Below are 12945 nucleotides of genomic sequence, written 5' to 3'. Positions count from 1 at the left end.
TCTCAAATAAATAAAGGATAATTTTAATATTTTAATATTTAAAATTTTAAATTTTTTTTTTAACTTCTACTCTAAATTTGAGCTTTTGCAGATAAAAGTAAAATAACTTATTTAGCCTTTAGAAATTCTACCAAAAAATTTAAACAACAACAATAAATTTGAAAAGAGCTCATTAAAATAAATAAATAAATATTTATGTTTATTAAATAAGTCATACTGAAAAGACAATTAATTTCTTTAGAGCCACTAGAACAACCAAATCCAAAAATGCTTTATGTGTACAAATAGTGCCTTTTGCAATCAAAATGTGTTTAACAAAATTGATAGTCTTTTTTAACTAGCCACTCTTTATTTATTGATTTACCGTTACATTTAATTTAATGAGAAAATTAGAAACATTAAATTTCTTTATTTTTTGTTTTTAGATTTTTTTTGTTTTATTTTTACCTCAAATGTGGTAGTTTTTTACTTAGATATTGCCAAGAAAGAGCAAGGCGATGTGATTAGTCTATTTATTTAATAGTTTTTATAAATGAATTATGAGAGAAAGTGTTGAAGTGCTAGATTTGGTTTGCTGTTTATTATGAATTCTATAATACTACTATACTAGGAACCTTAAAATTTAAGTTAAACCTTAATCTGAAATAAATAGTAAATTATCTATAATTATGAATGATTACACACGTAAAGCTTGAGTATTTCACTTTGTCAAGTATTTTTTTGATTTTACTCAACCAGTTAACAAATGTCAAACTTCAAAATTTTATAGAGGGTTTTAAAAAATAAACAACTCTCGTCATCTACTTGGAAATTCACCATACCTCAAGGGAGATTTTGAAAACTTACCCAAAAAAAAAAAAGAATAAATAATAATAATAAAGGGCGCCAGTGCGACGAAGGGTTTTAGCTATAACCATTGTCGCTGCCTCATCAACTAGTGCTGAGTTGAGATTGTTGATGGCCACACTCCGTATTTCAGCTACAGAAACAGACACAGAACCGTCATACTCTTAAACCCCACCCTCAAAATCCCACCTTTATTACCGTTCTGCCCCCTCTTAAACCCTTCAAAACGGCTCTTACAAGCACAACCACCACTGGCAACAAGCTGCTGTTTAGCAGAACAAAAGTTACGAACTTGATAACGGTCATGGGAGTCTCCCCGAATCTCACCACCAGAAAGTGGACTCCTTGCTCCTCTCCTCATGTCTCTCTCACTTCTTTTAAAAGGTTCGGTTCAATTTTTTTACATATATATTTTTGGCTCTAATTTGTTATGTTATGAAATTATTTGTTGTGTTTTTGTGCTGTTTATTGCTTTTTCATTCTGACTTTTTAGGGTTATTTGATACCCACTTACAGTTTTGCTTTGTTGAATTGGAGAGGTTAAAAAGATTGTATTTTTGCGTGCATAGCTTTTGCTATCTGGGTTTTGACTTTTGAAGATTATGTAACACCCACATTTTATTTCTGTTAACTGGGTTTCGGTTTGTCATATCGATGCTATGTGTGATTATGTATGATATGTTATGTCTCGAATGTCATCCTGTACTGATGTTCAGTGTTCAGTGGGTTTGAGCTGTGCATATGGTGCTAAATTCCTATTGGTGCTGTTTGAGATGTTCCGCCTTTCTTACTTGGCATGCAGCAAGTTGTATATTACCATGGTTGCTTGACCTTCTGCTGCCGTTGATATTGTTTCCATTGAAAAAAATTTCAGGAAAGAAGGCTGCGTAACCAACACTACCTTTCCCAACATTATGATATCGAGTAGTTTTCCCCAATTTTATAGTTCTTTTAACAATGCTAGGAGATTTCCCATTAAAAAATATGCTTATAGACTTTCGGTGGGTGCTGCGCCAGCTAAGATGGTCCCTTTCTGCCAAGATCTCAACAGTTTTGAAGGAAAGTACTCCTCAAAAGGAACTTTTGATCTGCCAAAAAACAGATGAAAAAAGAGAAGAAAAACTTTACAAAAAACAATTTCTGGAGGTTGCATCCTACTATCGTCCTAATCCTTCTATTTCCAGTAATGAAACATTTTCTGCAAAAAGTACTGTCCACAGTTCGAGAGGGTGGATGACAGAAACGACCAGACTGCATGTAATGAAAGAAGTAGAATCTTGTCAGACAAATACAGAGAGCTCGAGAGATGAGAAGGAAGATGCAAAAGCTCAAGAGAGAAAAAGAGCTGCCATTTCCACTGTTATCAACATACTGGAATCCAAGCATGACAGATCACTTACTTCATCAAAGACTGAGTGCTTGCAAGACAGTAGTTTCTATTCTTCAATCACGAGTTCTAAGCAACATTATTTTCAGAAATTTAAGCAGCAGAAGAAGCCCATTGTTAGGGACTGGCAGATTTCCGAAATGGTGCAGTAGGTGGTCATCCTACGAATCATCCTGGATCTGTGATGGCTGTTATTAAACAAGAAGTTACCAGCAGTGAAGAAAAAAGCGAAGACTTTGTGAATGATCAAATACCCTTAGACAAGAAGACTAATATGGAGTGCTTGCGATATGAAAAGGAAGTTGCAGAATATCAAGAGAGAAAAGGAGCCACTGTTTTGACAGCTCCCAACTTGTCAGATTTCAGGAACTCAGAGATTGAGTGCTTTGAAGATGGTAGTTCCTATTCACCTCCTCCAAAACTAGTTAGTTCTAAGCGAAGTAATCAAAAGAATCCTAAGAATGATGCTGCAGAAGGTACTGGCCAGAACAAAAAGGCTTCAGAAAATGAAAATAGTGAAAAACTCGAGATTCTTCGCAGTAAACTTGCTAGCTTCTACAGCAATGTTATGGTTGTCGATAATGTTTCTGCCGCAAAGAAGGTTGTATGGATGCTTACAAACAAATATAAGCATCTTGTCCATGCATGTGATACTGAGGTACTTTGTTCTTTTCTTCTTCTAGTTGAAATTGGTACTTTTTTTTTTTTTTTTTGGTCGGCAGGTAATGAGTGATGTACTTAGTTGCCTTCTTTTTTACTTCTTCCTTGCATGTCTTCCTGTATAGAAGCACACATTTTACTCAATGTAGATACCCTAGTTTTGTGCATACAGGAATCTAATTATAGCATGTTTATAGGTGGCCAAAATTGATGTGAAGCAAGAGACACCTGTTGATCATGGAGAAGTGATATGCTTCAGTATTTATTCTGGACCGGAAGCAGATTTTGGAAGTGGGAAGTCCTGCATCTGGGTTGATCTTCTTGACGGTGGTGGCAGGGACCTTTTGAATGAATTTGCTCCATTTTTTGAGGATCCATCCATCAAAAAGGTGAGCCCTTCCTCCCCCTTCACCACGTCTTTTTCTTGTTTATAGTCCTTTTCATATGCACGCTTTTTTTTAATTAGAATATTTATCATCTGGTTAGCAGTATGGAGAAATGGATTGGCGGATATTTCTTTGATAATCTGCACCAGTCATTATGTGATTGGTGCACGGTTCAAGCATTGGACTTGCAGCTGGTTATGCGCTTTAGTAAATTTCTGGATAACTGATTTTTCACATATTATGGTTTAATTAGATGGAGTTTTATTGTCATTGCTTTGCAGTGACAGGTTTAAGATTTAGGGTGACTGCCTACGCTGTGCATTTTCTCCTCAAGTTTTGTTGCTCTTTTCCAATTTAAGCTAGGGTTCCCATTGCTGTCTACTGGGTTACAAGTTTACCTCTACATCTATGCTATGTTCTCCTACCCGTGTGGTACAGTTCATAGATTTGATGAAACCTAAAACTCCAATTTCCCCCTTAGATAGCTATTTATGTTAGTTGAGGAAAATATGAGGAAAAAGTAGTATCCTTCATATTTATGAAAAGAACTAGTCATGTTCGAGGGGGAAATTGAGGGGAAAAAGTAGTATCCTTCATATTTACAATCAGTACAAGGATCCCTTTTAAATAGAGCAATTATAACAGAAAAGGAAACTAATTAAGAGCTAATATTTGACAGCTATCATCTATATTTACAGAGGAAAGGATCCTAAAATATCTCTAGGATTAAGGCTAAAATCAAGGCCTAATTTCCAACACTCCCCCTCAAGCTGGTTTGAAGATATCTTCCATAGCCAGCTTGCTAGTCAACTTATCAAATTGCTTCTTGTGCAATCCCTTTGTTAATACATCAGCTAACTGTTCAGTTGTTGGAAGATATGTCATACATATTATTCCAGTGTTGAGTTTCTCCTTGATGAAGTGTTTATCCACTTCTATATGTTTTGTTCGATCATGAAGAACTGGATTATGAGCTATAGAAATAGCAGTTTTGTTGTCACAATAGACTTTCAAAGGAGTTGAGAAAGTAAATTTCAGTTCTTCAAGAATTCTTTTTATCCACATAACCTCGCAGATTCCATGGGCAACAGCTCTGAATTCTGCTTCTGCACTACTTCTAGCAACCACATTCTGTTTTTTACTCCGCCATGTAACTAGGTTCCCACCAACAAAGGAACAGTAGCCAGATGTTGATCTCCTGTCAGTGACACTTCCTGCCCAGTCTGCATCTGTGTAGACTTCAACTTGAAGATGTCCATGTTTTTTGAACATTAGGCCCCTCCCTGGAGTTCCTTTTAGGTATCTTAAGATCCTGTAGACTGCCTCAAAATGCTCAGCCCCTGGTGAGTGCATAAACTGACTTACCATGCTGACTGCAAAGGCGATATCAGGTCGCGTATGAGACAAGTAGATCAACTTCCCTACGAGTTTTTGATACTGTTCCCTATCCTTTACTTCTTCAACCTTAGCAGGTGGTAACTTCAAGTTAGGATCAATTGGGGTCTCTACCATCTTACAACCAAGCAAACCTGTTTCTCCAAGGAGATCAAGAACATATTTCCTCTGATTCACAAATATACCTTCCTTGGATCTTGCAAATTCCATTCCAAGGAAATACTTAAGGACTCCCAAATCCTTAATTTGAAACTTCTTTGCAAGTCTCTTCTTGAGGGCTGCTAATTCTGTTTCATCATCACCGGTTAAAATGATATCATCAACGTAAACAATCAAAATTGCAATTTTACCGTCTTTTGAGTGTTTATAAAATATTGTGTGATCCCCTTGATTCTGCAAGAAGCCATAATTGATAACTGCCTTTCCAAAGCGTTCAAACCATGCTCTTGGTGACTGTTTGAGACCATATAATGACTTTCTTAATCTGCAGACTTTATCACTACCAAGACTCTTCTCAAATCCTGGTGGTAGACTCATGAACACCTCCTCTTTAAGATCACCATTGAGAAATGCATTTTTAACGTCAAGTTGGTGTAAAGGCCAATCACAATTCACTGCAAGAGATAACAAAATTTTGATAGAATTTATTTTAGCAACAGGAGCAAAAGTCTCCTGATAGTCAATCCCATAAGTCTGAGTGAAGCCTTTAGCCACCAGCCTCGCCTTGTACCTCTCAACGCTTCCATCCGCATTACATTTTATCGTAAACACCCACTTACACCCAACTATTTTCTTGTCTCTGGGTGGATCAACTATCTCCCAAGTACCACTTCTCCTCAAGGCATTCATCTCTTCCATGACTGCTAATTTCCAATTCGGGTCATCCAGTGCTTCCTGTACATTTCTTGGAACAAACAAGTGTGAAATCCTAGATGTGAAAGTTTTATGGTTTTTTGACAGCCTTTGATAGGAAAGATAATTTGCAATAGGATGTTTGGTGCAGTTTCGAACACCTTTCCTAATAGCTATAGGGACATCAAGATCAGAAATAATTGGTGAATTATTGGAAACAATCGAAGGAATCAAAGCTGGAGTTGGGATTTGATTACCTGAAATTTCAGTGCTGGAACTCAGTTTTTCAAATTGGGCTTGTGTAGGATTGACATTCAAGTCTTTACTTCTCAGATGAAATCTCTTTCTAGTATAAACCTGAAGTTCAGAATTTAGATCATGTTGATCTGTTTGTAGTACTTCTCCCCCTGAACGAGAATCTCTTGTACTAGGCTCTAAAGAACTTGTTTTTCTCAACTGATCATTATCAGAAAAGTGTGGTCCTTGAATAGGACAAATAACTTTTGGAAGTGGGATAGAAATGTCCCAAAAATTGTCTTCTACTCCATTTGTCTCCCCCTGAAGAGAATTTTTTATGAAATAAGGAGTTTTTTCCAAAAACGACACATCCATATTCACATGAAATGTTTTTGTTTGAGGGTCAAAACACTTATACCCCTTTTTGTTCGATGAATAACCCAAAAATACACACTTTATAGCACGTGGGTCAAGTTTTGAACGAAATTGACTTGGAACATGAACATAGACAGTACACCCAAAAACTTTGACAGGTAAATCAGAAAACAACCTTGTTGCAGGAAAAAATTCTTTAAGGCAATCAAGAGGTGTTTTGTATTTTAACACCTTGGTAGGCATCCTGTTTATTAAATAAGCTGCTGTTAAAACCGCTTCACCCCATAAATACTTAGGAATATGCATGTAAAACATTATGGCACGTGCTACTTCAAGTAAATGTTTATTTTTCCATTCTGCAATGCCATTTTGTTGAGGGGTATTCCGACATGTAGATTGATGAAAAATGCCTTTATCATTCAAAAACTCACCCAAGTGCTCATTGAAATATTCTGTTCCATTGTCAGAATGTAAAATACCAATTCTAGTTTGAAATTGATTTTCAATCATAGTGTAAAAATTTTCAAATAAATATTTTACGTCAGATTTTTTATGCATGAGATAAATCCAACATAAACGAGTATGGTCATCAATAAAAGTAACAAACCATTTTTTACCGGAAAGGGTAGTGACCTTAGAAGGACCCCAAACATCACTATGAATCAAATAAAAAGGTTTAGAGGCCTGGTACTGTTTTGGCAAATAAGTAGAACGATGAAGTTTTGCAAAAGTGCAACATTCACAATAAAAAGAAGAGCAATCAATCCCTTTAAATAATTCTGGAAATAAGTATTTCAAATAAAGAAACTAGGATGTCCTAGTCTATAGTGCCATAGCATTATTTTTTCTCGAACAGAAATTGAACTAGTACTAATAAAGTTCTGAGCTTTTTTATTACTAATAAGTACTTCATCAAAGTAGTAAAGACCTTCAATCATCCTAGCACGTCCAATCATCATCCCCGAGTTCTGGTCCTGAAATTCACAATGTGATTCAAAGAAGGTAATACGACAATTAGAATCTCTAGATAATTTGCTAACAGACAAAAGACTGCAGGCTAATTTAGGGACATGAAGAACAGAATTGAGATTAATTTTCTCGGTCAGTTTGATAAGTCCTTTTCCTGCAATAGGTGAAAAACTACCATCGACAATTCTAATTTTTTGATTTCCAGAACAAGGAGAATAGGTATTAAATAAATGAAAAGAACTAGTCATGTGATCAGAGGCTCCAGAATCTATGATCCATGGAGAAGAGTTTAAACAAGAAAGGGCTATAGGATTTCAGGTTTGCCATGAAGCTTCCAACACTTCTCACGTGTATGGCGAGGCTTGTGGCAATGATCGCACCATGCCTGTGACTTATCATCAGACCTGCGCTGATAATTTGCAGTCTTGTAGGCTGCTGCATCAGTAATTAAGGCAGAATTCTCAATTGACTCACCGGTACTCCTTTTCCTGAGCATTACGCTCCTTCGGCTTTCTTCTCTTCTGACTTCAGCAAAGACTTTGCCAATGGGTGGTAGAGGAGGTCTGCCAATAATCCTCCCTCGTACTTCATCAAACTCAACATTGAGGCCTGCAAGAAACTTGTAAATACGACTGTCTTCCACAGTTTTCTTGTGGTGGTTGCAGTCATCAGCGGATTTCCATTCATATGTGTTGAAGAGGTCAAGATCTTGCCACAACCTTTTCAAAGAATTGAAATATTTGGTGACAGAATCATCACCTTGACGAATCTCTCCCAACCTTAAAGTTAACTCAAAAACCTGAGATTGGTTGCCCAGGTCAGAATACATCTGACTAACGTTGTCCCACAATTCTTTAGCAGTAGGATAGCACATATAATTGGAGCTTATATCCTCCTCCATGGAGTTGACCAGCCATGTCATAACCATGGAATTTTCAGCATCCCAAGTGGCATACAGCGGATCATCATTAGCAGGAACCTTCTTGTCACCAGTGATGTAACCAATTTTTCCTTGCCCACGGATATACATCCGGACAGATTGCGACTAGCGGAGGAAGTTGTCGCCATTTAAGCGGATGGTGGTGATTTGAACAGAATGAGAGTTGGAGTGGTTTCGCAGGGTCTCAGATGTTTTTTCTGGAATGGCAGCAGCAGGGGTTGGAGTGGTTTCAGACGTGACTTCTGACATGGTTGCAGACACGATTCCCTATGCTCTGATACCAACTTAGAAATTATGAGGAAAAAGTATTATCCTTCATATTTACAATCAGTACAAGGATCCCTTTTAAATAGAGCAATTATAACAGAAAAGGAAACTAATTAAGAGCTAATATTTGACAGCTATCATCTATATTTACAGAGGAAAGGATCCTAAAATATCTCTAGGATTAAGGCTAAAATCAAGGCCTAATTTCCAACACCGATCAAAGAAAGGAAATACTCTGCTCAGTTGCAGAGCTGTTTCCTCTCTCTGTGCTCTCTCTCTCTCTCTTTTATGGTGGATTTCTAGCTGTTTCCACCTTCTATAGACGTAACTGATCCAATTTCCTTTACTTAGCTAAACAAACTGCTTTACTCCGTATTAGTTTACTTGGATCACAAAAAAAGAAAAAAAAATTATGTCGTCTGCTTTTTCATATGATCTTTATATTAACAGCTATCATTTGTGTAGGTTTGGCATAACTATAGCTTTGATAACCATGTCCTTGAGAACTATGGGCTGAAGGTTTCTGGTTTTCATGCTGACACAATGCATATGGCACAGCTTTGGGATTCATCGAGACGCACAGAGGGTGGTTACAGTCTGAAGCACTTACAGGTGATCGGAAAGTCATGTCTGAGGATAAGAAAGCTTATCAGAAAGACATGTCTAAGGACAACACAGATGAGGGTTTCATGGGCAAAATATCAATGAAAGATATCTTTGGCAGGAGAAAGCTGAAAAAGGATGGATCTGCTGGCAAAATAAGCACCATTGCTCCTGTTGAAGAGCTTCAAAGAGAGGAGCGAGAATTGTGGATCTCTTATTCTGCCTTTGATTCAATAAACACACTGAAGCTTTGTAAGAGCTCGAAAAAAAATACTTTTAGAAATGTCATGGAAACTTGATGGGAAACCAGTTCCAGGAAAATCCATGTTTGACTTTTATCAGGAATACTGGCAACCATTTGGTGAGATTCTAGTTAAAATGGAAACTGAGGGGATGTTGGTTGATCGGGAATATCTTTCTGAGATTGAGAAGGTGGCCAGAGCAGAGCAAGAAGCTGCCGTTAACAGGTTCCGAAAATGGGCATCTAAGCATTGTCCTGATGCTAAGTAGATGAACGTGCAAAGTGACAGACAACTGCCCCAGCTTTTATTTGGTGGCAAGCCTAACAGGTATAATGTAACAGAATAGAAGCTAACAGAATATAATCAATATTGAATCTTGATGAAGCTTGTTTTATGTTTATTTTGGTCAAGTTACTGCTTGATATAATGTAATTAGCTGAAAGGAAAATAAAATTGTAAATGCTTAAGTAAATATTACCTTTGAAATCACGCCACCTAAACAAGTATTTTTATTTTTTATTAATTAGAAATTTTGTTAAACATGTTTCAGTTGTTGAAATTATTTGTTTTAAATATTATATAAAGACATTTAAAGCTTGTAGTTACCATTTAGTTAAGATAGTAAAATCTCTTTTAGTTTCTTGAAACAAGAGATTTAGGAGTTAAATTCCGTTCACATAGGTGGAGAGGGAATTGAGTGCTGTCAGGCTAAATAATAAAAAGTAAACACATTAAAACTTCAACACAAATTTTGAGATTATATTTGTTTAAATTATTTTTGAATTGTAATCAAATGGACCCTTAAATTTTTGGATTATGTCACTATGAAAGAAAAAAAAAATTCGGAGAAAATTAAATATATTTCTCAATATTGAAGAACGTCCAAGCAAGAAATTAGAAAATGTTTTAAGGCAAAACAATCATGGTATTCAACCGTACAATTAATTGATGCAATGGAATAACCACATCCGGCCAAGACATTACGTCGAATACTGAATATCAACCAAGTTTATAGTCAACTTACATTAATCTATTAACAATAAAAACGTTCGACCAAGCATGAGTTTTGTCTATATTTTGCAATAATTGGAAAAAGAAGTAACTAACAAAAAAAATAGATAATAATTTTTTTAATAATAATATGCTTGTACAATCAAGGATGTGCATAGAGTAGCTTTTTAAACTACAACATTAAAATCTTTGGCAAATATTTATTACTATTGACTTATGATTTAAAAATTAAGTTAATTTTATCCCACACTTATACAATGAATATCTATAATATCCTTTACTATTTTTATTTAATTATTTAAAAACTATATTTATCATAAACTATTGACTTTTATTTTAGCTATATCCTTTTTTTCCCACAACACCGCAGTAGAAACGAGATCTAGTTCTATTATGTCATATCCCAGATTTCTTGGAGTGAGAAAATGGTCAATTTTAAAATTACGGATATCGAAGAACGCGTACGTACAACTTGTTCCGTGTATCAACTGTACAAGTGAGAAAGAGATAGATAGCAGTGGAGATGATGACAAATGGCCTTAAAGAGAGACTGTGAGGCCTTCTCGGATTACTTTGCTCAACTAACTGCCGAAGATTTGTTGGGACAAAATTTCCATTCTTCATATTGCTGTCCTTGCCAAACACTTGGGTAATAATGATTAAATCTTTCCATTCATTCTGTATTTTAGAAAACTAAAATATGTATATTAATGAATTTATTTATTTATATATGATTAGTAGTGAATATATTTATATTAATGAATTTATTTATTTATTTATATATCAAGAGTTTAAACATTTATTGCTATCTTTTTAATTAATTAATTAATTACATTTCTGTCCTGCTTGAATACGTGCTGTGGAAAATGTAAATATGAGAAAGTAATTGAGATTGTTTCTACTCAAACAAATCGTACAGCATATATACAAGTTGTATCATGCTTTAAAAGGAATAAAACACATCTCATAATTACAAAGATATTTACCTAAACTAAAGGCTTCATCGTTGATGCAATCTCATGACTTAATCTTATGCATGATATTCTAGGAGCCGTTGGGAGGCATCAGGTCTGTTGCTATTGAGTTATGTTCAAGGTGACCAAATTCTTCATTAGTATAATCTCTAACATCCAGAATTTGCCTTAAAGGGGTCTTTGTGTAGAGTGTAGACCCCTGGCTAGCTAATGCAGCGCATGTTGCCACAGTTGCTTCAAACTGATGATTCGTGGACTTATCACGCACAGAGACACTGCTATTTGGTTACTTAATCGCGAGTCCAGTCGTGGAAAAGAACCAAGTCCAAGAAGGACGATGGCTTGACATGCCTGCAACCACTGGCTCTAATGGCATCCGCTTTTAAGAGTACGAGGCGCACGAAGATATGCATGGACAAGTCCTGTCTATTCTTGGCACGTGGATTGGCCTGTAACACATGTAGCCGCCAAAATAGCAAATGGCTTTACGCTTAGGCACAGTACAATCGCCTTTACTTAAATAAAATGGAGATTTTTATATTCGCGGACAAATTCAGCAATGGAGACAAAAGCGGTAGAATAAATTTGATTATTATATTCGCGGAAAGACAAAAGTTGTTTGGAAATTAAATAATTTATTCTGTTCTTTTTCCTGACCCAACAGACTTAACTTTATTTTATTCTTATAATTATAACAAACTGCGTTTAGAGAATTTGTAGAAGCGTGCATCAAACCTACCTCATATCTATTAAGACAAGTAAAATTAAGGATATCGAAGAACACGGTAGATTAAATGTGATTATTATGTTCGCGGAAAGACTGAAGTTATTTGGAAAATTAAATAATTTATTCTATTCTTTTCCCTGACCCGACAGACTTTAACTTTATTTTATTCTTATAATTATGCCAACTTAGTTTAGAGAATTTGTAGAAGGATGCATCAAACCTACTCATATATATTAAGACAAGTAAAATTAAGGATATCGAAGAACACGTATAGCTTGTTTTGTGTCTCAATTATACAGTGACTACGTGAGAGACAGAGATGGCACTTATGGATGAGATAAGGACAGCTATGGAAGAATGGCCATATGCTTTAAATTCCATTCACACTCGCATTCTATGAAGCTTAATTTATATTGTGTAATATTTGAAAAAAGAAGATGCTGATTTTTTTTTAAATACTAATATGCTTGTATCATCATAGATTTACTTAGGTGACATTTGTTTTTTTATCTAAAATTTGAGTAGACCCAAGTTAGTCTGAATTTTGAATAGAGCTAAACGTTTAAATCCAAATAACATATTTTTTTAATATAAATTTTTGAACAATAATTATTTTTTTCAACTTAAAAATCTAAAAACTAATACTTTTACATTTGTACGCTCATACATTTCAAATGTCAAATAAATAATAAAATCTCATTGAACAAAAATATGATATTATTCTATCATAACATGAATCATGTTCAGGTGAATACAACCCTTTAATATTCTAAATTAGAACGTGTGAATCAATTCTATTGCACTTTATGGTGTTTCATATAAAAAATACTCATAAAAAATTATGAAAATAGATAATGCTAATTTGAAGAAAATAAAAAAGATTAAAATAAAAATATACTATATTCTCACAAGTTATAAAGATGAATAGTATGCTAATTAGTAAGTTTTATTTAGGTAAAGATGAAAATAAATTAGTTGGATAGGAATATTTTAAATAATATCTTTAATAACATTATTCAGACTTTTTAGATTAAATAAGAAGCTAAGAAAATTGGCTTAATAGCTTAATGATTG

At 34.9% G+C, this 12945-nt stretch overlaps 1 pseudogene; it reads left to right on the top strand.

Annotated features, from left to right (window-relative positions):
• The first annotated feature begins 917 nt into the window (after positions 1-917).
• On the top strand, positions 918-9559 carry LOC112095818 (annotated as a pseudogene).
• Positions 9560-12945: the final 3386 nt, after the last annotated feature.

The sequence above is a fragment of the Citrus clementina genome, unplaced genomic scaffold (assembly GCF_000493195.1).
Source record: "Citrus clementina cultivar Clemenules unplaced genomic scaffold, Citrus_clementina_v1.0 scaffold_1, whole genome shotgun sequence".
Classification (NCBI taxonomy): domain Eukaryota; kingdom Viridiplantae; phylum Streptophyta; class Magnoliopsida; order Sapindales; family Rutaceae; genus Citrus; species Citrus x clementina.
This window is presented reverse-complemented; position numbering and strand designations above follow the sequence as displayed.